This window comes from Pholcus phalangioides, unplaced genomic scaffold, assembly GCF_987345545.1.
Source record: "Pholcus phalangioides strain wild (caught in Gottingen) unplaced genomic scaffold, Ppha-v1.0 ptg000014l_1, whole genome shotgun sequence".
Lineage (NCBI taxonomy): Eukaryota > Metazoa > Arthropoda > Arachnida > Araneae > Pholcidae > Pholcus > Pholcus phalangioides.
The window spans coordinates 19,285,151-19,311,026 of NW_028301607.1; the positions used below are offsets into that span (position 1 = coordinate 19,285,151).

Sequence of the window (25,876 nt, forward strand, 5' to 3'; positions counted from 1 at the left end):
CAAATGATCTACTGTAGAATTTTTGTTTGTGAATGCAATCACAATCATTTGCAATAGACTTCTTAAATTTGTTTTCCAAAATAGCTCTAATGATAAAACTTACTATGCTCCATGAAATCTTTGGAATTCAAGATTTCGAAATCTTTGTTGCTCCCGCTTGTGTAAGGCAAGTAAAATGAATGCAAAATTTTTTTCGAGAAAAAATAAAATTCATTCGTGAATTTGATTGGATTTTTGAAAATATACTAAAGTACCTATACTTTTATCTTCATAAGTTTAATTTCATGGTATTCTGCAGATAATCGCGAAAGTTCTTGTTTTTTCATAACCAATCGTCACAATTCATATGCGTGATTTCTTTCCTCAGACGTGTTTGGAAATAAATGAGTACAAGAATTTTGTAATCATATATTTTTTTTAAGAAAAAGATAGTCATTTTGAAAAATCAGGTTCCATATTTTTCACCATAATAGAGAATTTGCAAGTTTTCTCTCATTTCTAACAAATCGTTTTGCTTGCATTATCTTCTGCTTCCTGATAGATTTGAAAATGAATGAGAACAAGCGTATTTGTAAAGTTTATGCAATATAACGCAAATTTGCATGCGAGCATTTCATATTTGCACATGTAATTCAAGTTTCTAGACGTCTGAACTACAACGCAAATGATCTACTGTAGAATTTTTGTTTGCGAATGCAATCACAATCATTTGCATTAGACTTCTTAAATTTTTTTTCCAAAATAGCTCTAATGATAAAACTTACTATGCTCCATGAAATCTTTGGAATTCAAGATTTCGAAATCTTTGTTGCTCTTGCTTGTGTAAGGCAAGTAAAATGAATGCAAAATTTTTTTCGAGAAAAAATAAAATTCATTCGTGAATTTGATTGGATTTTTGAAAATATACTAAAGTACCTATACTTTGATCTTCATAAGTTTAATTTCATGTTATTCTCCAGATAATCGCGAAAGTTCTAGTTTTTTCATAACCAATCGTCACAATTCATATGCGTGGTTTCTTTTCTCAGTATTGACGTGTTTGGAAATAAATGAGTACAAGAATTTTGTAATCATATATTTTTTTTAAGAAAAAAATACAGTCATTTTGAAAAATCAGGTTCCATATTTTTCACCATAATAGAGAATTTGCAAGTTTTCTCTCATTTCTAACAAATCGTTTTGCTTGCATTATCTTCTGCTTCCTGATAGATTTGAAAATGAATGAGAACAAGCGTATTTGTAAAGTTTATGCAATATAACGCAAATTTGCATGCGAGCATTTCATATTTGCACATGTAATTCAAGTTTCTAGACGTCTGAACTACAACGCAAATGATCTACTGTAGAATTTTTGTTTGTGAATGCAATCACAATCATTTGCAATAGACTTCTTAAATTTGTTTTCCAAAATAGCTCTAATGATAAAACTTACTATGCTCCATGAAATCTTTGGAATTCAAGATATCGAAATCTTTGTTGCTCCCGCTTGTGTAAGGCAAGTAAAATGAATGCAAAATTTTTTTCGAGAAAAAATAAAATTCATTCGTGAATTTGATTGGATTTTTGAAAATATACTAAAGTACCTATACTTTTATCTTCATAAGTTTAATTTCATGGTATTCTGCAGATAATCGCGAAAGTTCTTGTTTTTTCATAACCAATCGTCACAATTCATATGCGTGATTTCTTTCCTCAGACGTGTTTGGAAATAAATGAGTACAAGAATTTTGTAATCATATATTTTTTTTAAGAAAAAGATAGTCATTTTGAAAAATCAGGTTCCATATTTTTCACCATAATAGAGAATTTGCAAGTTTTCTCTCATTTCTAACAAATCGTTTTGCTTGCATTATCTTCTGCTTCCTGATAGATTTGAAAATGAATGAGAACAAGCGTATTTGTAAAGTTTATGCAATATAACGCAAATTTGCATGCGAGCATTTCATATTTGCACATGTAATTCAAGTTTCTAGACGTCTGAACTACAACGCAAATGATCTACTGTAGAATTTTTGTTTGCGAATGCAATCACAATCATTTGCATTAGACTTCTTAAATTTTTTTTCCAAAATAGCTCTAATGATAAAACTTACTATGCTCCATGAAATCTTTGGAATTCAAGATTTCGAAATCTTTGTTGCTCTTGCTTGTGTAAGGCAAGTAAAATGAATGCAAAATTTTTTTCGAGAAAAAATAAAATTCATTCGTGAATTTGATTGGATTTTTGAAAATATACTAAAGTACCTATACTTTGATCTTCATAAGTTTAATTTCATGTTATTCTCCAGATAATCGCGAAAGTTCTAGTTTTTTCATAACCAATCGTCACAATTCATATGCGTGGTTTCTTTTCTCAGTATTGACGTGTTTGGAAATAAATGAGTACAAGAATTTTGTAATCATATATTTTTTTTAAGAAAAAAATACAGTCATTTTGAAAAATCAGGTTCCATATTTTTCACCATAATAGAGAATTTGCAAGTTTTCTCTCATTTCTAACAAATCGTTTTGCTTGCATTATCTTCTGCTTCCTGATAGATTTGAAAATGAATGAGAACAAGCGTATTTGTAAAGTTTATGCAATATAACGCAAATTTGCATGCGAGCATTTCATATTTGCACATGTAATTCAAGTTTCTAGACGTCTGAACTACAACGCAAATGATCTACTGTAGAATTTTTGTTTGTGAATGCAATCACAATCATTTGCAATAGACTTCTTAAATTTGTTTTCCAAAATAGCTCTAATGATAAAACTTACTATGCTCCATGAAATCTTTGGAATTCAAGATTTCGAAATCTTTGTTGCTCCCGCTTGTGTAAGGCAAGTAAAATGAATGCAAAATTTTTTTCGAGAAAAAATAAAATTCATTCGTGAATTTGATTGGATTTTTGAAAATATACTAAAGTACCTATACTTTTATCTTCATAAGTTTAATTTCATGGTATTCTGCAGATAATCGCGAAAGTTCTTGTTTTTTCATAACCAATCGTCACAATTCATATGCGTGATTTCTTTCCTCAGACGTGTTTGGAAATAAATGAGTACAAGAATTTTGTAATCATATATTTTTTTTAAGAAAAAGATAGTCATTTTGAAAAATCAGGTTCCATATTTTTCACCATAATAGAGAATTTGCAAGTTTTCTCTCATTTCTAACAAATCGTTTTGCTTGCATTATCTTCTGCTTCCTGATAGATTTGAAAATGAATGAGAACAAGCGTATTTGTAAAGTTTATGCAATATAACGCAAATTTGCATGCGAGCATTTCATATTTGCACATGTAATTCAAGTTTCTAGACGTCTGAACTACAACGCAAATGATCTACTGTAGAATTTTTGTTTGCGAATGCAATCACAATCATTTGCATTAGACTTCTTAAATTTTTTTTCCAAAATAGCTCTAATGATAAAACTTACTATGCTCCATGAAATCTTTGGAATTCAAGATTTCGAAATCTTTGTTGCTCTTGCTTGTGTAAGGCAAGTAAAATGAATGCAAAATTTTTTTCGAGAAAAAATAAAATTCATTCGTGAATTTGATTGGATTTTTGAAAATATACTAAAGTACCTATACTTTGATCTTCATAAGTTTAATTTCATGTTATTCTCCAGATAATCGCGAAAGTTCTAGTTTTTTCATAACCAATCGTCACAATTCATATGCGTGGTTTCTTTTCTCAGTATTGACGTGTTTGGAAATAAATGAGTACAAGAATTTTGTAATCATATATTTTTTTTAAGAAAAAAATACAGTCATTTTGAAAAATCAGGTTCCATATTTTTCACCATAATAGAGAATTTGCAAGTTTTCTCTCATTTCTAACAAATCGTTTTGCTTGCATTATCTTCTGCTTCCTGATAGATTTGAAAATGAATGAGAACAAGCGTATTTGTAAAGTTTATGCAATATAACGCAAATTTGCATGCGAGCATTTCATATTTGCACATGTAATTCAAGTTTCTAGACGTCTGAACTACAACGCAAATGATCTACTGTAGAATTTTTGTTTGTGAATGCAATCACAATCATTTGCAATAGACTTCTTAAATTTGTTTTCCAAAATAGCTCTAATGATAAAACTTACTATGCTCCATGAAATCTTTGGAATTCAAGATATCGAAATCTTTGTTGCTCCCGCTTGTGTAAGGCAAGTAAAATGAATGCAAAATTTTTTTCGAGAAAAAATAAAATTCATTCGTGAATTTGATTGGATTTTTGAAAATATACTAAAGTACCTATACTTTTATCTTCATAAGTTTAATTTCATGGTATTCTGCAGATAATCGCGAAAGTTCTTGTTTTTTCATAACCAATCGTCACAATTCATATGCGTGATTTCTTTCCTCAGACGTGTTTGGAAATAAATGAGTACAAGAATTTTGTAATCATATATTTTTTTTAAGAAAAAGATAGTCATTTTGAAAAATCAGGTTCCATATTTTTCACCATAATAGAGAATTTGCAAGTTTTCTCTCATTTCTAACAAATCGTTTTGCTTGCATTATCTTCTGCTTCCTGATAGATTTGAAAATGAATGAGAACAAGCGTATTTGTAAAGTTTATGCAATATAACGCAAATTTGCATGCGAGCATTTCATATTTGCACATGTAATTCAAGTTTCTAGACGTCTGAACTACAACGCAAATGATCTACTGTAGAATTTTTGTTTGCGAATGCAATCACAATCATTTGCATTAGACTTCTTAAATTTTTTTTCCAAAATAGCTCTAATGATAAAACTTACTATGCTCCATGAAATCTTTGGAATTCAAGATTTCGAAATCTTTGTTGCTCTTGCTTGTGTAAGGCAAGTAAAATGAATGCAAAATTTTTTTCGAGAAAAAATAAAATTCATTCGTGAATTTGATTGGATTTTTGAAAATATACTAAAGTACCTATACTTTGATCTTCATAAGTTTAATTTCATGTTATTCTCCAGATAATCGCGAAAGTTCTAGTTTTTTCATAACCAATCGTCACAATTCATATGCGTGGTTTCTTTTCTCAGTATTGACGTGTTTGGAAATAAATGAGTACAAGAATTTTGTAATCATATATTTTTTTTAAGAAAAAAATACAGTCATTTTGAAAAATCAGGTTCCATATTTTTCACCATAATAGAGAATTTGCAAGTTTTCTCTCATTTCTAACAAATCGTTTTGCTTGCATTATCTTCTGCTTCCTGATAGATTTGAAAATGAATGAGAACAAGCGTATTTGTAAAGTTTATGCAATATAACGCAAATTTGCATGCGAGCATTTCATATTTGCACATGTAATTCAAGTTTCTAGACGTCTGAACTACAACGCAAATGATCTACTGTAGAATTTTTGTTTGTGAATGCAATCACAATCATTTGCAATAGACTTCTTAAATTTGTTTTCCAAAATAGCTCTAATGATAAAACTTACTATGCTCCATGAAATCTTTGGAATTCAAGATATCGAAATCTTTGTTGCTCCCGCTTGTGTAAGGCAAGTAAAATGAATGCAAAATTTTTTTCGAGAAAAAATAAAATTCATTCGTGAATTTGATTGGATTTTTGAAAATATACTAAAGTACCTATACTTTTATCTTCATAAGTTTAATTTCATGGTATTCTGCAGATAATCGCGAAAGTTCTTGTTTTTTCATAACCAATCGTCACAATTCATATGCGTGATTTCTTTCCTCAGACGTGTTTGGAAATAAATGAGTACAAGAATTTTGTAATCATATATTTTTTTTAAGAAAAAGATAGTCATTTTGAAAAATCAGGTTCCATATTTTTCACCATAATAGAGAATTTGCAAGTTTTCTCTCATTTCTAACAAATCGTTTTGCTTGCATTATCTTCTGCTTCCTGATAGATTTGAAAATGAATGAGAACAAGCGTATTTGTAAAGTTTATGCAATATAACGCAAATTTGCATGCGAGCATTTCATATTTGCACATGTAATTCAAGTTTCTAGACGTCTGAACTACAACGCAAATGATCTACTGTAGAATTTTTGTTTGCGAATGCAATCACAATCATTTGCATTAGACTTCTTAAATTTTTTTTCCAAAATAGCTCTAATGATAAAACTTACTATGCTCCATGAAATCTTTGGAATTCAAGATTTCGAAATCTTTGTTGCTCTTGCTTGTGTAAGGCAAGTAAAATGAATGCAAAATTTTTTTCGAGAAAAAATAAAATTCATTCGTGAATTTGATTGGATTTTTGAAAATATACTAAAGTACCTATACTTTGATCTTCATAAGTTTAATTTCATGTTATTCTCCAGATAATCGCGAAAGTTCTAGTTTTTTCATAACCAATCGTCACAATTCATATGCGTGGTTTCTTTTCTCAGTATTGACGTGTTTGGAAATAAATGAGTACAAGAATTTTGTAATCATATATTTTTTTTAAGAAAAAAATACAGTCATTTTGAAAAATCAGGTTCCATATTTTTCACCATAATAGAGAATTTGCAAGTTTTCTCTCATTTCTAACAAATCGTTTTGCTTGCATTATCTTCTGCTTCCTGATAGATTTGAAAATGAATGAGAACAAGCGTATTTGTAAAGTTTATGCAATATAACGCAAATTTGCATGCGAGCATTTCATATTTGCACATGTAATTCAAGTTTCTAGACGTCTGAACTACAACGCAAATGATCTACTGTAGAATTTTTGTTTGTGAATGCAATCACAATCATTTGCAATAGACTTCTTAAATTTGTTTTCCAAAATAGCTCTAATGATAAAACTTACTATGCTCCATGAAATCTTTGGAATTCAAGATATCGAAATCTTTGTTGCTCCCGCTTGTGTAAGGCAAGTAAAATGAATGCAAAATTTTTTTCGAGAAAAAATAAAATTCATTCGTGAATTTGATTGGATTTTTGAAAATATACTAAAGTACCTATACTTTTATCTTCATAAGTTTAATTTCATGGTATTCTGCAGATAATCGCGAAAGTTCTTGTTTTTTCATAACCAATCGTCACAATTCATATGCGTGATTTCTTTCCTCAGACGTGTTTGGAAATAAATGAGTACAAGAATTTTGTAATCATATATTTTTTTTAAGAAAAAGATAGTCATTTTGAAAAATCAGGTTCCATATTTTTCACCATAATAGAGAATTTGCAAGTTTTCTCTCATTTCTAACAAATCGTTTTGCTTGCATTATCTTCTGCTTCCTGATAGATTTGAAAATGAATGAGAACAAGCGTATTTGTAAAGTTTATGCAATATAACGCAAATTTGCATGCGAGCATTTCATATTTGCACATGTAATTCAAGTTTCTAGACGTCTGAACTACAACGCAAATGATCTACTGTAGAATTTTTGTTTGCGAATGCAATCACAATCATTTGCATTAGACTTCTTAAATTTGTTTTCCAAAATAGCTCTAATGATAAAACTTACTATGCTCCATGAAATCTTTGGAATTCAAGATTTCGAAATCTTTGTTGCTCCCGCTTGTGTAAGGCAAGTAAAATGAATGCAAAATTTTTTTCGAGAAAAAATAAAATTCATTCGTGAATTTGATTGGATTTTTGAAAATATACTAAAGTACCTATACTTTTATCTTCATAAGTTTAATTTCATGGTATTCTGCAGATAATCGCGAAAGTTCTAGTTTTTTCATAACCAATCGTCACAATTCATATGCGTGATTTCTTTCCTCAGACGTGTTTGGAAATAAATGAGTACAAGAATTTTGTAATCATATATTTTTTTTAAGAAAAAGATAGTCATTTTGAAAAATCAGGTTCCATATTTTTCACCATAATAGAGAATTTGCAAGTTTTCTCTCATTTCTAACAAATCGTTTTGCTTACATTATCTTCTGCTTCCTGATAGATTTGAAAATGAATGAGAACAAGCGTATTTGTAAAGTTTATGCAATATAACGCAAATTTGCATGCGAGCATTTCATATTTGCACATGTAATTCAAGTTTCTAGACGTCTGAACTACAACGCAAATGATCTACTGTAGAATTTTTGTTTGCGAATGCAATCACAATCATTTGCATTAGACTTCTTAAATTTTTTTTCCAAAATAGCTCTAATGATAAAACTTACTATGCTCCATGAAATCTTTGGAATTCAAGATTTCGAAATCTTTGTTGCTCTTGCTTGTGTAAGGCAAGTAAAATGAATGCAAAATTTTTTTCGAGAAAAAATAAAATTCATTCGTGAATTTGATTGGATTTTTGAAAATATACTAAAGTACCTATACTTTGATCTTCATAAGTTTAATTTCATGTTATTCTCCAGATAATCGCGAAAGTTCTAGTTTTTTCATAACCAATCGTCACAATTCATATGCGTGGTTTCTTTTCTCAGTATTGACGTGTTTGGAAATAAATGAGTACAAGAATTTTGTAATCATATATTTTTTTTAAGAAAAAAATACAGTCATTTTGAAAAATCAGGTTCCATATTTTTCACCATAATAGAGAATTTGCAAGTTTTCTCTCATTTCTAACAAATCGTTTTGCTTGCATTATCTTCTGCTTCCTGATAGATTTGAAAATGAATGAGAACAAGCGTATTTGTAAAGTTTATGCAATATAACGCAAATTTGCATGCGAGCATTTCATATTTGCACATGTAATTCAAGTTTCTAGACGTCTGAACTACAACGCAAATGATCTACTGTAGAATTTTTGTTTGTGAATGCAATCACAATCATTTGCAATAGACTTCTTAAATTTGTTTTCCAAAATAGCTCTAATGATAAAACTTACTATGCTCCATGAAATCTTTGGAATTCAAGATATCGAAATCTTTGTTGCTCCCGCTTGTGTAAGGCAAGTAAAATGAATGCAAAATTTTTTTCGAGAAAAAATAAAATTCATTCGTGAATTTGATTGGATTTTTGAAAATATACTAAAGTACCTATACTTTTATCTTCATAAGTTTAATTTCATGGTATTCTGCAGATAATCGCGATGTGGTATCCAGATAATAGTACAAAATTCACGTAATAGGGGCTGTTGGAAGGGTACCACACACCTACTTAGTTCCAAGGACCGACATATGACGAGACTGGAATGTTACCCGCAGAAGCTATTCAAGGGCCACACAAACTTAGCATAGTAAGAAAAGGGACAATGTAATTTCAAGACACAGAGGGTTTGAAAGGGCAGCAATGACATTGTAAACATTTAATGGACAGGGACCCTTCAAAGGGTAAGACAGACCCATTTAGTTCCCGGGACATTGTATGTTACTTTAGAACTTCGCTCATTTTTACAAAGGGGCTGTCGGAAGGGTCGCACACACATCTACCTAGTATCTAATGAATAAGGGCTATCGAAACCTACATGGGCTGACACGCTAGATCTAGGGATATTGTCAAAATGGGCAGAGTACAAAATTCACCTAATAGGGGCTGTCGGAAGGGTACCACACACCTACTTAGTTCCAAGGACCGACATATGACGAGACTGGAATGTTACCCGCAGAAGCTATTCAAGGGCCACACAAACTTAGCATAGTAAGAAAAGGGATAATGTAATTTCAAGACACAGAGGGTTTGAAAGGGCAGCAATGACATTGTAAACATTTAATGGACAGGGACCCTCCAAAGGGTAAGACAGACCCATTTAGTTCCCGGGACATTGTATGTTACTTTAGAACTTCGCTCATTTTTACAAAGGGGCTGTCAGAAGGGTCGCACACACATCTCACGAATAAGGGCTCCTGAAAAGGTAGCATGAACCTATGTAGTTCCAAGTATCTACATGGGCTGGGACCCTAGAAAATATGTAAAGGGTCTTAAAAAACCTAAACAGAGTCGAGCATGCTGAGAATACGGGCAAAGCATAATTTTGAGACGTAGGGTCTTTGAAATGGTAACTTGGACTTACTTAGTCCATGGGACATTGAAAAAATAGGCCGGTATATAAATGTCACGTACAGGGGCTCCCGAAAGAGTAACAACTCTATTCGAGTTCGAGGGATATTGTGAAAATGGGCAGGGTACAAAATTCACTTAATAGGGGCTGATGGAAGGGTCGCACACACACACCTACGTAGTATCTAATGAATAAGGGCTATCGAAACCTACATGAGCTGGGACCCTAGTTCCAGGGATACCGTAAAAATGGGTAGAGTACAAAATTCACCTAATAGGGGCTGTCGGAAGGGTCGCACACACATCTACCTAATATCTAATGAATAAGGGCTATCGAAACCTACATGGGCTGGGACGCTAGATCTAGGGATATTGTCAAAATGGGCAGAGTACAAAATTCACGTAATAGGGGCTGTCGGAAGGGTACCACACACCTACTTAGTTCCAAGGACCGACATATGACGAGACTGGAATGTTACCCGCAGAAGCTATTCAAGGGCCACACAAACTTAGCATAGTAAGAAAAGGGACAATGTAATTTCAAGACACAGAGGGTTTGAAAGGGCAGCAATGACATTGTAAACATTTAATGGACAGGGACCCTTCAAAGGGTAAGACAGACCCATTTAGTTCCCGGGACATTGTATGTTACTTTAGAACTTCGCTCATTTTTACAAAGGGGCTGTCGGAAGGGTCGCACACACATCTACCTAGTATCTAATGAATAAGGGCTATCGAAACCTACATGGGCTGACACGCTAGATCTAGGGATATTGTCAAAATGGGCAGAGTACAAAATTCACCTAATAGGGGCTGTCGGAAGGGTACCACACACCTACTTAGTTCCAAGGACCGACATATGACGAGACTGGAATGTTACCCGCAGAAGCTATTCAAGGGCCACACAAACTTAGCATAGTAAGAAAAGGGATAATGTAATTTCAAGACACAGAGGGTTTGAAAGGGCAGCAATGACATTGTAAACATTTAATGGACAGGGACCCTCCAAAGGGTAAGAGACAGACCCATTTAGTTCCCGGGACATTGTATGTTACTTTAGAACTTCGCTCATTTTTACAAAGGGGCTGTCAGAAGGGTCGCACACACATCTCACGAATAAGGGCTCCTGAAAAGGTAGCATGAACCTATGTAGTTCCAAGTATCTACATGGGCTGGGACCCTAGAAAATATGTAAAGGGTCTTAAAAAACCTAAACAGAGTCGAGCATGCTGAGAATACGGGCAAAGCATAATTTTGAGACGTAGGGTCTTTGAAATGGTAACTTGGACTTACTTAGTCCATGGGACATTGAAAAAATAGGCCGGTATATAAATGTCACGTACAGGGGCTCCCGAAAGAGTAACAACTCTATTCGAGTTCGAGGGATATTGTGAAAATGGGCAGGGTACAAAATTCACTTAATAGGGGCTGATGGAAGGGTCGCACACACACACCTACGTAGTATCTAATGAATAAGGGCTATCGAAACCTACATGAGCTGGGACCCTAGTTCCAGGGATACCGTAAAAATGGGCAGAGTACAAAATTCACCTAATAGGGGCTGTCGGAAGGGTCGCACACACATCTACCTAATATCTAATGAATAAGGGCTATCGAAACCTACATGGGCTGGGACGCTAGATCTAGGGATATTGTCAAAATGGGCAGAGTACAAAATTCACGTAATAGGGGCTGTCGGAAGGGTACCACACACCTACTTAGTTCCAAGGACCGACATATGACGAGACTGGAATGTTACCCGCAGAAGCTATTCAAGGGCCACACAAACTTAGCATAGTAAGAAAAGGGACAATGTAATTTCAAGACACAGAGGGTTTGAAAGGGCAGCAATGACATTGTAAACATTTAATGGACAGGGACCCTCCAAAGGGTAAGACAGACCCATTTAGTTCCCGGGACACTATGTTACTTTAGAACTTCGCTCATTTTTACAAAGGGGCTGTCGGAAGGGTCGCACACACATCTACCTAGTATCTAATGAATAAGGGCTATCGAAACCTACATGGGCTGGGACGCTAGATCTAGGGATATTGTCAAAATGGGCAGAGTACAAAATTCACGTAATAGGGGCTGTGGGAAGGGTACCACACACCTACTTAGTTCCAAGGACCGACATATGACGAGACTGGAATGTTACCCGCAGAAGCTATTCAAAAGGCCACACAAACTTAGCATAGTAAGAAAAGGGACAATGTAATTTCAAGACACAGAGGGTTTGAAAGGGCAGCAATGACATTGTAAACATTTAATGGACAGGGACCCTTCAAAGGGTAAGACAGACCCATTTAGTTTCCGGGACATTGTATGTTACTTTAGAACTTCGCTCATTTTTACAAAGGGGCTGTCGGAAGGGTCGCACACACATCTACCTAGTATCTAATGAATAAGGGCTATCGAAACCTACATGGGCTGACACGCTAGATCTAGGGATATTGTCAAAATGGGCAGAGTACAAAATTCACCTAATAGGGGCTGTCGGAAGGGTACCACACACCTACTTAGTTCCAAGGACCGACATATGACGAGACTGGAATGTTACCCGCAGAAGCTATTCAAGGGCCACACAAACTTAGCATAGTAAGAAAAGGGACAATGTAATTTCAAGACACAGAGGGTTTGAAAGGGCAGCAATGACATTGTAAACATTTAATGGACAGGGACCCTCCAAAGGGTAAGACCTTTAGACCGTAAGACCATTTAGTTCCCGGGACACTATGTTACTTTAGAACTTCGCTCATTTTTACAAAGGGGCTGTCAGAAGGGTCGCACACACATCTCATGAAAAAGTGCTCCTGAAAAGATAGCATGAACCTATGTAGTTCCAAGTATCTTCTACATGGGCTGGGACCCTAGAAAATATGTAAAGGGTCTTAAAAAACCTAAACAGAGTCGAGCATGCTGAGAATACGGGCAAAGCATAATTTTGAGACGTAGGGTCTTTGAAATGGTAACTTGGACTTACTTAGTCCATGGGACATTGAAAAAATAGGCCGGTATATAAATGTCACGTACAGGGGCTCCCGAAAGAGTAACAACTCTATTTAGTTCGAGGGATATTGTGAAAATGGGCAGGGTACAAAATTCACTTAATAGGGGCTGATGGAAGGGTCGCACACACACACCTACGTAGTATCTAATGAATAAGGGCTATCGAAACCTACATGAGCTGGGACCCTAGTTCCAGGGATACCGTAAAAATGGGCAGAGTACAAAATTCACCTAATAGGGGCTGTCGGAAGGGTCGCACACACATCTACCTAATATCTAATGAATAAGGGCTATCGAAACCTACATGGGCTGGGACGCTAGATCTAGGGATATTGTCAAAATGGGCAGAGTACAAAATTCACGTAATAGGGGCTGTCGGAAGGGTACCACACACCTACTTAGTTCCAAGGACCGACATATGACGAGACTGGAATGTTACCCGCAGAAGCTATTCAAGGGCCACACAAACTTAGCATAGTAAGAAAAGGGACAATGTAATTTCAAGACACAGAGGGTTTGAAAGGGCAGCAATGACATTGTAAACATTTAATGGACAGGGACCCTCCAAAGGGTAAGACAGACCCATTTAGTTCCCGGGACACTATGTTACTTTAGAACTTCGCTCATTTTTACAAAGGGGCTGTCGGAAGGGTCGCACACACATCTACCTAGTATCTAATGAATAAGGGCTATCGAAACCTACATGGGCTGGGACGCTAGATCTAGGGATATTGTCAAAATGGGCAGAGTACAAAATTCACGTAATAGGGGCTGTGGGAAGGGTACCACACACCTACTTAGTTCCAAGGACCGACATATGACGAGACTGGAATGTTACCCGCAGAAGCTATTCAAAAGGCCACACAAACTTAGCATAGTAAGAAAAGGGACAATGTAATTTCAAGACACAGAGGGTTTGAAAGGGCAGCAATGACATTGTAAACATTTAATGGACAGGGACCCTTCAAAGGGTAAGACAGACCCATTTAGTTTCCGGGACATTGTATGTTACTTTAGAACTTCGCTCATTTTTACAAAGGGGCTGTCGGAAGGGTCGCACACACATCTACCTAGTATCTAATGAATAAGGGCTATCGAAACCTACATGGGCTGACACGCTAGATCTAGGGATATTGTCAAAATGGGCAGAGTACAAAATTCACCTAATAGGGGCTGTCGGAAGGGTACCACACACCTACTTAGTTCCAAGGACCGACATATGACGAGACTGGAATGTTACCCGCAGAAGCTATTCAAGGGCCACACAAACTTAGCATAGTAAGAAAAGGGACAATGTAATTTCAAGACACAGAGGGTTTGAAAGGGCAGCAATGACATTGTAAACATTTAATGGACAGGGACCCTCCAAAGGGTAAGACCTTTAGACCGTAAGACCATTTAGTTCCCGGGACACTATGTTACTTTAGAACTTCGCTCATTTTTACAAAGGGGCTGTCAGAAGGGTCGCACACACATCTCATGAAAAAGTGCTCCTGAAAAGATAGCATGAACCTATGTAGTTCCAAGTATCTTCTACATGGGCTGGGACCCTAGAAAATATGTAAAGGGTCTTAAAAAACCTAAACAGAGTCGAGCATGCTGAGAATACGGGCAAAGCATAATTTTGAGACGTAGGGTCTTTGAAATGGTAACTTGGACTTACTTAGTCCATGGGACATTGAAAAAATAGGCCGGTATATAAATGTCACGTACAGGGGCTCCCGAAAGAGTAACAACTCTATTTAGTTCGAGGGATATTGTGAAAATGGGCAGGGTACAAAATTCACTTAATAGGGGCTGATGGAAGGGTCGCACACACACACCTACGTAGTATCTAATGAATAAGGGCTATCGAAACCTACATGAGCTGGGACCCTAGTTCCAGGGATACCGTAAAAATGGGCAGAGTACAAAATTCACCTAATAGGGGCTGTCGGAAGGGTCGCACACACATCTACCTAATATCTAATGAATAAGGGCTATCGAAACCTACATGGGCTGGGACGCTAGATCTAGGGATATTGTCAAAATGGGCAGAGTACAAAATTCACGTAATAGGGGCTGTCGGAAGGGTACCACACACCTACTTAGTTCCAAGGACCGACATATGACGAGACTGGAATGTTACCCGCAGAAGCTATTCAAGGGCCACACAAACTTAGCATAGTAAGAAAAGGGACAATGTAATTTCAAGACACAGAGGGTTTGAAAGGGCAGCAATGACATTGTAAACATTTAATGGACAGGGACCCTCCAAAGGGTAAGACAGACCCATTTAGTTCCCGGGACACTATGTTACTTTAGAACTTCGCTCATTTTTACAAAGGGGCTGTCGGAAGGGTCGCACACACATCTACCTAGTATCTAATGAATAAGGGCTATCGAAACCTACATGGGCTGGGACGCTAGATCTAGGGATATTGTCAAAATGGGCAGAGTACAAAATTCACGTAATAGGGGCTGTGGGAAGGGTACCACACACCTACTTAGTTCCAAGGACCGACATATGACGAGACTGGAATGTTACCCGCAGAAGCTATTCAAAAGGCCACACAAACTTAGCATAGTAAGAAAAGGGACAATGTAATTTCAAGACACAGAGGGTTTGAAAGGGCAGCAATGACATTGTAAACATTTAATGGACAGGGACCCTTCAAAGGGTAAGACAGACCCATTTAGTTTCCGGGACATTGTATGTTACTTTAGAACTTCGCTCATTTTTACAAAGGGGCTGTCGGAAGGGTCGCACACACATCTACCTAGTATCTAATGAATAAGGGCTATCGAAACCTACATGGGCTGACACGCTAGATCTAGGGATATTGTCAAAATGGGCAGAGTACAAAATTCACCTAATAGGGGCTGTCGGAAGGGTACCACACACCTACTTAGTTCCAAGGACCGACATATGACGAGACTGGAATGTTACCCGCAGAAGCTATTCAAGGGCCACACAAACTTAGCATAGTAAGAAAAGGGACAATGTAATTTCAAGACACAGAGGGTTTGAAAGGGCAGCAATGACATTGTAAACATTTAATGGACAGGGACCCTCCAAAGGGTAAGACCTTTAGACCGTAAGACCATTTAGTTCCCGGGACACTATGTTACTTTAGAACTTCGCTCATTTTTACAAAGGGGCTGTCAGAAGGGTCGCACACACATCTCATGAAAAAGTGCTCCTGAAAAGATAGCATGAACCTATGTAGTTCCAAGTATCTTCTACATGGGCTGGGACCCTAGAAAATATGTAAAGGGTCTTAAAAAACCTAAACAGAGTCGAGCATGCTGAGAATACGGGCAAAGCATAATTTTGAGACGTAGGGTCTTTGAAATGGTAACTTGGACTTACTTAGTCCATGGGACATTGAAAAAATAGGCCGGTATATAAATGTCACGTACAGGGGCTCCCGAAAGAGTAACAACTCTATTTAGTTCGAGGGATATTGTGAAAATGGGCAGGGTACAAAATTCACTTAATAGGGGCTGATGGAAGGGTCGCACACACACACCTACGTAGTATCTAATGAATAAGGGCTATCGAAACCTACATGAGCTGGGACCCTAGTTCCAGGGATACCGTAAAAATGGGCAGAGTACAAAATTCACCTAATAGGGGCTGTCGGAAGGGTCGCACACACATCTACCTAATATCTAATGAATAAGGGCTATCGAAACCTACATGGGCTGGGACGCTAGATCTAGGGATATTGTCAAAATGGGCCAAGTACAAAATTCACATAGAAAGGGGCTGTCGGAAGGGTCGCACACACACAACTACTTGGTATCTCATGAATAAGGGCACCTGTAAAAGTTGGCATAAACCTATGTAGTTCTAAGTATCTACATGGGCCCTAGAAAATATGTAAAGGGTCTTAAAAAAATCTAGACAGAGTCGAGCATGCTGACAATACGGGCAAAGCATAATTTCGAGACTTAGGGTCTTTGAAATAACGAATTGGAGTTACCAGTGCATGGGACATTGAAAAAATAGGCCGGTATATAAATGTCACGTACAGGGGCTCCCGAAATTGTAACAACTCTATTTAGTTCCAGGGATATTGTAAAAATGGGCAGAGTACAAAATTCACTTAATAGGGGCTGTTGGTTGGGTTGCACACACACACCTACGTAGTAGCCCATGAATAAGGGCTCTTGGAAGGGTAGCATGAACCTACTTAGTTCTAAGTTCCTATATGGGACCCTAGTTCCAGAGATATTCTAAAAATGGGCAAAGTACAAAATTCACATAGAAAGGGGCTGTTGGAAGGGTCGCACACATACCTACCTAGTATCTAATGAATAAGGGCTATCGAAACCTACATGGACTGGGACCCTAGTTCCAGGGATACCGTAAAAATGGGCAGAGTACAAAATTCACCTAATAGGGGCTGTCGGAAGGGTCGCACACACACCTACCTAGTATCTAATGAATAAGGGCTATCGAAACCTACATGGGCTGACACGCTAGATCTAGGGATATTGTCAAAATGGGCAGAGTACAAAATTCACCTAATAGGGGCTGTCGGAAGGGTACCACACTCCTACTTAGTTCCAAGGACCGACATATGACGAGACTGGAATGTTACCCGCAGAAGCTATTCAAGGGCCACACAAACTTAGCATAGTAAGAAAAGGGACAATGTAATTTCAAGACACAGAGGGTTTGAAAGGGCAGCAATGACATTGTAAACATTTAATGGACAGGGACCCTCCAAAGGGTAAGACCTTTAGACCGTAAGACCATTTAGTTCCCGGGACACTATGTTACTTTAGAACTTCGCTCATTTTTACAAAGGGGCTGTCAGAAGGGTCGCACACACATCTCATGAATAAGGGCTCCTGAAAAGGTAGCATGAACCTATGTAGTTCCAAGTATCTACATGGGCTGGGACCCTAGAAAATATGTAAAGGGTCTTAAAAAACCTAAACAGAGTCGAGCATGCTGAGAATACGGGCAAAGCATAATTTTGAGACGTAGGGTCTTTGAAATGGTAACTTGGACTTACTTAGTCCATGGGACATTGAAAAAATAGGCCGGTATATAAATGTCACGTACAGGGGGCTCCCGAAAGAGTAACAACTCTAATTAGTTCGAAGGATATTGTGAAAATGGGCAGGGTACAAAATTCACTTAATAGGGGCTGATGGAAGGGTCGCACACACACACCTACGTAGTATCTAATGAATAAGGGCTATCGAAACCTACATGAGCTGGGACCCTAGTTCCAGGGATACCGTAAAAATGGGCAGAGTACAAAATTCACCTAATAGGGGCTGTCGGAAGGGTCGCACACACATCTACCTAATATCTAATGAATAAGGGCTATCGAAACCTACATGGGCTGGGACGCTAGATCTAGGGATATTGTCAAAATGGGCCAAGTACAAAATTCACATAGAAAGGGGCTGTCGGAAGGGTCGCACACACACAACTACTTGGTATCTCATGAATAAGGGCACCTGTAAAAGTTGGCATAAACCTATGTAGTTCTAAGTATCTACATGGGCCCTAGAAAATATGTAAAGGGTCTTAAAAAAATCTAGACAGAGTCGAGCATGCTGACAATACGGGCAAAGCATAATTTCGAGACTTAGGGTCTTTGAAATAACGAATTGGAGTTACCAGTGCATGGGACATTGAAAAAATAGGCCGGTATATAAATGTCACGTACAGGGGCTCCCGAAATTGTAACAACTCTATTTAGTTCCAGGGATATTGTAAAAATGGGCAGAGTACAAAATTCACTTAATAGGGGCTGTTGGTTGGGTTGCACACACACACCTACGTAGTAGCCCATGAATAAGGGCTCTTGGAAGGGTAGCATGAACCTACTTAGTTCTAAGTTCCTATATGGGACCCTAGTTCCAGAGATATTCTAAAAATGGGCAAAGTACAAAATTCACATAGAAAGGGGCTGTTGGAAGGGTCGCACACATACCTACCTAGTATCTAATGAATAAGGGCTATCGAAACCTACATGGACTGGGACCCTAGTTCCAGGGATACCGTAAAAATGGGCAGAGTACAAAATTCACCTAATAGGGGCTGTCGGAAGGGTCGCACACACACCTACCTAGTATCTAATGAATAAGGGCTATCGAAACCTACATGGGCTGACACGCTAGATCTAGGGATATTGTCAAAATGGGCAGAGTACAAAATTCACCTAATAGGGGCTGTCGGAAGGGTACCACACTCCTACTTAGTTCCAAGGACCGACATATGACGAGACTGGAATGTTACCCGCAGAAGCTATTCAAGGGCCACACAAACTTAGCATAGTAAGAAAAGGGACAATGTAATTTCAAGACACAGAGGGTTTGAAAGGGCAGCAATGACATTGTAAACATTTAATGGACAGGGACCCTCCAAAGGGTAAGACCTTTAGACCGTAAGACCATTTAGTTCCCGGGACACTATGTTACTTTAGAACTTCGCTCATTTTTACAAAGGGGCTGTCAGAAGGGTCGCACACACATCTCATGAATAAGGGCTCCTGAAAAGGTAGCATGAACCTATGTAGTTCCAAGTATCTACATGGGCTGGGACCCTAGAAAATATGTAAAGGGTCTTAAAAAACCTAAACAGAGTCGAGCATGCTGAGAATACGGGCAAAGCATAATTTTGAGACGTAGGGTCTTTGAAATGGTAACTTGGACTTACTTAGTCCATGGGACATTGAAAAAATAGGCCGGTATATAAATGTCACGTACAGGGGGCTCCCGAAAGAGTAACAACTCTAATTAGTTCGAAGGATATTGTGAAAATGGGCAGGGTACAAAATTCACTTAATAGGGGCTGATGGAAGGGTCGCACACACACACCTACGTAGTATCTAATGAATAAGGGCTATCGAAACCTACATGAGCTGGGACCCTAGTTCCAGGGATACCGTAAAAATGGGCAGAGTACAAAATTCACCTAATAGGGGCTGTCGGAAGGGTCGCACACACATCTACCTAATATCTAATGAATAAGGGCTATCGAAACCTACATGGGCTGGGACGCTAGATCTAGGGATATTGTCAAAATGGGCCAAGTACAAAATTCACATAGAAAGGGGCTGTCGGAAGGGTCGCACACACACAACTACTTGGTATCTCATGAATAAGGGCACCTGTAAAAGTTGGCATAAACCTATGTAGTTCTAAGTATCTACATGGGCCCTAGAAAATATGTAAAGGGTCTTAAAAAAATCTAGACAGAGTCGAGCATGCTGACAATACGGGCAAAGCATAATTTCGAGACTTAGGGTCTTTGAAATAACGAATTGGAGTTACCAGTGCATGGGACATTGAAAAAATAGGCCGGTATATAAATGTCACGTACAGGGGCTCCCGAAATTGTAACAACTCTATTTAGTTCCAGGGATATTGTAAAAATGGGCAGAGTACAAAATTCACTTAATAGGGGCTGTTGGTTGGGTTGCACACACACACCTACGTAGTAGCCCATGAATAAGGGCTCTTGGAAGGGTAGCATGAACCTACTTAGTTCTAAGTTCCTATATGGGACCCTAGTTCCAGAGATATTCTAAAAATGGGCAAAGTACAAAATTCACATAGAAAGGGGCTGTTGGAAGGGTCGCACACATACCTACCTAGTATCTAATGAATAAGGGCTATCGAAACCTACATGGACTGGGACCCTAGTTCCAGGGATACCGTAAAAATGGGCAGAGTACAAAATTCACCTAATAGGGGCTGTCGGAAGGGTCGCACACACACCTACCTAGTATCTAATGAATAAGGGCTATCGAAACCTACATGGGCTGACACGCTAGATCTAGGGATATTGTCAAAATGGGCAGAGTACAAAATTCACCTAATAGGGGCTGTCGGAAGGGTACCACACTCCTACTTAGTTCCAAGGACCGACATATGACGAGACTGGAATGTTACCCGCAGAAGCTATTCAAGGGCCACACAAACTTAGCATAGTAAGAAAAGGGACAATGTAATTTCAAGACACAGAGGGTTTGAAAGGGCAGCAATGACATTGTAAACATTTAATGGACAGGGACCCTCCAAAGGGTAAGACAGACCCATTTAGTTCCCGGGACACTATGTTACTTTAGAACTTCGCTCATTTTTACAAAGGGGCTGTCAGAAGGGTCGCACACACATCTCATGAAAAAGTGCTCCTGAAAAGATAGCATGAACCTATGTAGTTCCAAGTATCTTCTACATGGGCTGGGACCCTAGAAAATATGTAAAGGGTCTTAAAAAACCTAAACAGAGTCGAGCATGCTGAGAATACGGGCAAAGCATAATTTTGAGACGTAGGGTCTTTGAAATGGTAACTTGGACTTACTTAGTCCATGGGACATTGAAAAAATAGGCCGGTATATAAATGTCACGTACAGGGGCTCCCGAAAGAGTAACAACTCTATTTAGTTCGAGGGATATTGTGAAAATGGGCAGGGTACAAAATTCACTTAATAGGGGCTGATGGAAGGGTCGCACACACACACCTACGTAGTATGTAATGAATAAGGGCTATCGAAACCTACATGGGCTGGGACCCTAGTTCCAGGGATACCGTAAAAATGGGCAGAGTACAAAATTCACCTAATAGGGGCTGTCGGAAGGGTCGCACACACACCTACCTAGTATCTAATGAATAAGGGCTATCGAAACCTACATGGGCTGACACGCTAGATCTAGGGATATTGTCAAAATGGGCAGAGTACAAAATTCACCTAATAGGGGCTGTCGGAAGGGTACCACACTCCTACTTAGTTCCAAGGACCGACATATGACGAGACTGGAATGTTACCCGCAGAAGCTATTCAAGGGCCACACAAACTTAGCATAGTAAGAAAAGGGACAATGTAATTTCAAGACACAGAGGGTTTGAAAGGGCAGCAATGACATTGTAAACATTTAATGGACAGGGACCCTCCAAAGGGTAAGACCTTTAGACCGTAAGACCATTTAGTTCCCGGGACACTATGTTACTTTAGAACTTCGCTCATTTTTACAAAGGGGCTGTCAGAAGGGTCGCACACACATCTCATGAATAAGGGCTCCTGAAAAGGTAGCATGAACCTATGTAGTTCCAAGTATCTACATGGGCTGGGACCCTAGAAAATATGTAAAGGGTCTTAAAAAACCTAAACAGAGTCGAGCATGCTGAGAATACGGGCAAAGCATAATTTCGAGACGTAGGGTCTTTGAAATGGTAACTTGGACTTACTTAGTCCATGGGACATTGAAAAAATAGGCCGGTATATAAATGTCACGTACAGGGGGCTCCCGAAAGAGTAACAACTCTATTTAGTTCGAAGGATATTGTGAAAATGGGCAGGGTACAAAATTCACTTAATAGGGGCTGATGGAAGGGTCGCACACACACACCTACGTAGTATCTAATGAATAAGGGCTATCGAAACCTACATGAGCTGGGACCCTAGTTCCAGGGATATTGTCAAAATGGGCAGAGTACAAAATTCACCTAATAGGGGCTGTCGGAAGGGTACCACACACCTACTTAGTTCCAAGGACCGACATGACGAGACTGGAATGTTACCCGCAGAAGCTATTCAAGGGCCACACAAACTTAGCATAGTAAGAAAAGGGACAATGTAATTTCAAGATACAGAGGGTTTGAAAGGGCAGCAATGACATTGTAAACATTTAATGGACAGGGACCCTTCAAAGGGTAAGACAGACCCATTTAGTTCCCGGGACATTGTATGTTACTTTAGAACTTCGCTCATTTTTACAAAGGGGCTGTCAGAAGGGTCGCACACACATCTCATGAATAAGGGCTCCTGAAAAGTTAGGATGAACCTATGTAGTTCCAAGTATCTACATGGGCTGTATAGGGGCATAATAGAGGCTGTTGGAAGGGTCGCACACACACACCTACGTAGTATCTCATGAATAAGGGCTCTTGCAAGGGTAGCATGAACCTACTTAGTTCTAAGTGCCTACATGGGCTGGGACCCTAGTTCCAGGGATATTGTAAAAATGGGCAAAGTACAAAATTCACCTAATAGGGGCTGTCGGAAGGGTCGCACACACATCTACCTAGTATCTAATGAATAAGGGCTATCGAAACCTACATGGGCTGACACGCTAGATCTAGGGATATTGTCAAAATGGGCAGAGTATAAAATTCACCTAATAGGGGCTGTCGGAAGGGTACCACACACCTACTTAGTTCCAAGGACCGACATATGACGAGACTGGAATGTTACCCGCAGAAGCTATTCAAGGGCCACACAAACTTAGCATAGTAAGAAAAGGGACAATGTAATTTCAAGACACAGAGGGTTTGAAAGGGCAGCAATGACATTGTAAACATTTAATGGACAGGGACCCTCCAAAGGGTAAGACAGACCCATTTAGTTCCCGGGACACTATGTTACTTTAGAACTTCGCTCATTTTTACAAAGGGGCTGTCAGAAGGGTCGCACACACATCTCATGAATAAGGGCTCCTGAAAAGGTAGCATGAACCTATGTAGTTCCAAGTATCTACATGGGCTGGGACCCTAGAAAATATGTAAAGGGTCTTAAAAAACCTAAACAGAGTCGAGCATGCTGAGAATACGGGCAAAGCATAATTTTGAGACGTAGGGTCTTTGAAATGGTAACTTGGACTTACTTAGTCCATGGGACATTGAAAAAATAGGCCGGTATATAAATGTCACGTACAGGGGCTCCCGAAAGAGTAACAACTCTATTTAGTTCGAGAGATATTGTGAAAATGGGCAGGGTACAAAATTCACTTAATAGGGGCTGATGGAAGGGTCGCACACACACACCTACGTAGTATCTAATGAATAAGGGCTATCGAAACCTACATGAGCTGGGACCCTAGAAAATATGTAAAGGGTCTTAAAAAACCTAAACAGAGTCGAGCATGCTGAGAATACGGGCAAAGCATAATTTTGAGACGTAGGGTCTTTGAAATGGTAACTTGGACTTACTTAGTCCATGGGACATTGAAAAAATAGGCCGGTATATAAATGTCACGTACAGGGGCTCCCGAAAGAGTAACAACTCTATTTAGTTCGAGGGATATTGTGAAAATGGGCAGGGTACAAAATTCACTTAATAGGGGCTGATGGAAGGGTCGCACACACACACCTACGTAGTATCTAATGAATAAGGGCTATCGAAACCTACATGAGCTGGGACCCTAGTTCCAGGGATACCGTAAAAATGGGCAGAGTACAAAATTCACCTAATAGGGGCTGTCGGAAGGGTCGCACACACATCTACCTAATATCTAATGAATAAGGGCTATCGAAACCTACATGGGCTGGGACGATAGATCTAGGGATATTGTCAAAATGGGCAGAGTACAAAATTCACGTAATAGGGGCTGTCGGAAGGGTACCACACACCTACTTAGTTCCAAGGACCGACATATGACGAGACTCGAATGTTACCCGCAGAAGCTATTCAAGGGCCACACAAACTTAGCATAGTAAGAAAAGGGACAATGTAATTTCAAGACACAGAGGGTTTGAAAGGGCAGCAATGACATTGTAAACATTTAATGGACAGGGACCCTTCAAAGGGTAAGACAGACCCATTTAGTTCCCGGGACATTGTATGTTACTTTAGAACTTCGCTCATTTTTACAAAGGGGCTGTCAGAAGGGTCGCACACACATCTCATGAATAAGGGCTCCTGAAAAGGTAGCATGAACCTATGTAGTTCCAAGTATCTACATGGGCTGGGACCCTAGAAAATATGTAAAGGGTCTTAAAAAACCTAGACAGAGTCGAGCATGCTGAGAATACGGGCAAAGCATAATTTCGAGACGTAGGGTCTTTGAAATGGTAACTTGGACTTACTTAGTCCATGGGACATTGAAAAAATAGTCCGGTATATAAACGTCACGTACAGGGGCTCCCGAAAGGGTAACAACTCTATTTAGTTCGAGGGATATTGTAAAAATGGGCAAAGTACAAAATTCACATAGAAAGGGGCTGTCGGAAGGGTCGCACACACACAACTACTTGGTATCTCATGAATAAGGGCTCCTGAAAAGGTAGCATGAACCTATGTAGTTCCAAGTATCTACATGGGCTGGGACCCTAGAAAATATGTAAAGGGTCTTAAAAAAATCTAGACAGAGTCGAGCATGCTGACAATACGGGCAAAGCATAATTTCGAGACGTAGGGTCTTTGAAATAACAAATTGGAGTTACCAGTGCATGGGACATTGAAAAAATAGGCCGGTATATAAATGTCACGTACAGGGGCTCCCGAAAGTGTAACAACTCTATTTAGTTCCAGGGATATTGTAAAAATGGGCAGAGTACAAAATTCACTTAATAGGGGCTGTTGGTTGGGTTGCACACACACACCTACGTAGTAGCCCATGAATAAGGGCTCTTGGAAGGGTAGCATGAACCTACTTAGTTCTAAGTTCCTATATGGGACCCTAGTTCCAGAGATATTCTAAAAATGGGCAAAGTACAAAATTCACATAGAAAGGGGCTGTTGGAAGGGTCGCACACATACCTACCTAGTATCTAATGAATAAGGGCTATCGAAACCTACATGGGCTGGGACCCTAGTTCCAGGGATACCGTAAAAATGGGCAGAGTACAAAATTCACCTAATAGGGGCTGTCGGAAGGGTCGCACACACACCTACCTAGTATCTAATGAATAAAGGCTATCGAAACCTACATGGGCTGACACGCTAGATCTAGGGATATTGTCAAAATGGGCAGAGTACAAAATTCACCTAATAGGGGCTGTCGGAAGGGTACCACACTCCTACTTAGTTCCAAGGACCGACATATGACGAGACTGGAATGTTACCCGCAGAAGCTATTCAAGGGCCACACAAACTTAGCATAGTAAGAAAAGGGACAATGTAATTTGAAGACACAGAGGGTTTGAAAGGGCAGCAATGACATTGTAAACATTTAATGGACAGGGACCCTCCAAAGGGTAAGACAGACCCATTTAGTTCCCGGGACACTATGTTACTTTAGAACTTCGCTCATTTTTACAAAGGGGCTGTCAGAAGGGTCGCACAC

At 38.7% G+C, this 25,876-nt stretch overlaps 1 long non-coding RNA gene across 1 annotated transcript in view; it reads right to left on the bottom strand.

The window, feature by feature from the left end:
* Window positions 1–8,413: 8,413 nt before the first annotated feature.
* LOC149078235 (uncharacterized) overlaps window positions 8,414–25,876 on the bottom strand; it is a 233,927-nt gene continuing 216,464 nt past the window's right edge. Inside the window, exon 5 of the long non-coding RNA XR_016193911.1 lies at window positions 8,414–8,508. This is a non-coding gene — a long non-coding RNA (uncharacterized LOC149078235). The remainder of the gene's footprint in view (window positions 8,509–25,876) is intronic.